Source organism: Coenobita brevimanus, chromosome 33 (assembly GCF_032717465.1).
Source record: "Coenobita brevimanus isolate Jiangsu-jjx chromosome 33, ASM3271746v2, whole genome shotgun sequence".
Taxonomy (NCBI): Eukaryota; Metazoa; Arthropoda; class Malacostraca; order Decapoda; family Coenobitidae; genus Coenobita; species Coenobita brevimanus.
Window position 1 is genome coordinate 26,057,055 of NC_136986.1, and position 2,295 is coordinate 26,059,349.

Here is a 2,295-nt window from a genome sequence, read left to right on the forward strand (position 1 = left end):
AGTGAAAAGAATAATCCAAAACAATCCAAAGTTAGTCAGAGATATCGACAGTTTAATATATCACCCTCCACTCGGCAAAAGCGATCACGCAGTACTAAATTACAACTTCAGGATAGCATATGACATAGTTAACAGGAATGAAAGATACAAAAAGAGCCTAAACTATAAAATGGGAAATTATCAAGACCTAAAGAAGTATTTCTTAGAAGTTGATGGGGAAAATGAGATTAGAGGACAAGATTTAAATGCTGTATAACGGCCATACCACGTTGAGTACACCGCTTCCTGTCCGATCAGCGAAGTTAAGCAACGTTGGGTCTGGTTAGTACTTGGATGGGTGACCGCCTGGGAACACCAGATGCTGTTGGCATCCCTATGTGTCAAGTGGGGTTGGTGGAGGATTAGTGCCCCTCCCTGTAAAACAATTAACTCTAAGCCCTTGGCCACCCCGTTTGGGATACATGGCGTCTGGCAATGAATGAATGAATATAAAAAATTCTGTAAATTTTATGAAATAGGAGTCCAGAAGTGCATCCCACAGCACAAGGAAGCACATAAGAAAATACAAAAATGGTTCAATACAGAATGTATAAAATCATAAGAAAGAAGAGATTTGTTGTGGAATAGATACAGAAAACACAATAGTGAAAGGGCATATAATAATTACAAACAGGCAAGAAAGGATTATACAAGAATAAGGAGGGAAGCCCAAAAACAGTTTGAAGTGAATATCATAAATAAAAGTAGTGAACAACCGAAGCTATTTTACAGCTACATCAGAAGCAAAATCAAAGTAAAAGATAAAATACAATCCATTACTGATGAGGGAATCACCTATACACAAGAGAAGGATATTTGTGAAGCACTAAATAAGAATTTCCAATCAGTTTTTACAGAAGAAAAAAAATTTGAGAGGGACTATGTGGAACATGCATGTCCACACATACTACCAGATATACAAATACCAGAAAAAGTAATATAGGAGGAATTAAGTAAATTAGACAGTGGAAAAGCAAATGGTCGTGATGAAATTTCATGTTGGGTGCTACGAGAATGTACAAAGGAGTTAAGTAAACCATTATTTTTAATTTTCAAGAAATCCTTGAGTTAAGCTAAACTACCTGATATTTGGAAGAAAGCAAACATTGTCCCCTTATTCAAGAAAGGGAATAGATAAAATCCACTCAACTACCGACCAGTATCACTGACCAGTGTTGTATGCAAGGTATTAGAAAAGCTTATAAGAAAAGCTTGGGTAAATCATCTAGAAGAACACAATATGATTACAGAAAGACAGTTTGGTTTCAGAAAAGGAAAATCATGTGTTACTAATCTGTTGAGCTACTATGACAGAGTAACAGACACAATACAGGAAAGAGAAGGATGGGCGGACAGTATCTATTTCGATTTCAAGAAAGCATGTGACACAGTACCACACCAAAGACTTTTATGGAAACTGTACCATCAAGGAGGAATTCGAGGCAAATTGTTTTGTTGGATGTAAGATTTTCTCATGAAAAGAGAAATGAGAACAGTACTAAGGGGAAATTACTCATCATGGAAAGAAGTGACTAGTGGAGTACCACAGGGCTCAGTGCTGGCACCAATCATGTTTTTAGTGTATATAAATGATACAGACAGTAACACTGGAAATGAAAGCTATCTAAATATGTTTGCAGATGATGCAAAAATACAAAGGAGAATTACTAACACAGACTCTTGTAAAGAGCTACAAGAAGAATTAAATAAACTCATGAATGGAGTAATACATGGCAAATGGAATTCAATGTGGACAAGTGTCTTGTAATCAAGTTTGGTAGAAGTGGAAAAAGACCTGATTGGGATTATACGTTAGGATATAAAACCCTACACACATCAGAAAGAAAGAAGGACCTAGGTGTGATTATCAATAACAGACTATCTCCGGCTGACCACATCAGTGAGAAGGTACGGAACATATATACACTGCTTGCAAATATGAGAATAGCATTCACATACATAAATGAAGACATGCTAAGAAGGTTAATAACATCATTCATCAGACCAACCCTGGAGTATGCATCAGTAGTCTGGAGTCCTCATCTCAAAAAACACATAGACAAGATTGAAAAAGTTCAAAGATCCGCTACAAGATGGGTACCAAGCTTAAGGGATCTAAGCTACGAAGAAAGACTAAATAAACTGAATCTACCAACACTACAGGAGAGAAGGAAAAGAGGTGATATGATAATGCTATATAAATGCATATCAGGGAAGGAGAAAATAGACATAAATGATTACTTATCCTATGGAGAA

At 36.4% G+C, this 2,295-nt stretch overlaps 1 non-coding gene across 1 annotated transcript; it reads left to right on the plus strand.

Moving 5' to 3' along the window:
* The first annotated feature begins 251 nt into the window (after nucleotides 1-251).
* LOC145395976 (5S ribosomal RNA) lies at nucleotides 252-370 on the plus strand. The gene has a single exon (XR_013896703.1). It is a non-coding gene; the product is annotated as a 5S ribosomal RNA (ribosomal RNA).
* Nucleotides 371-2,295: the final 1,925 nt, after the last annotated feature.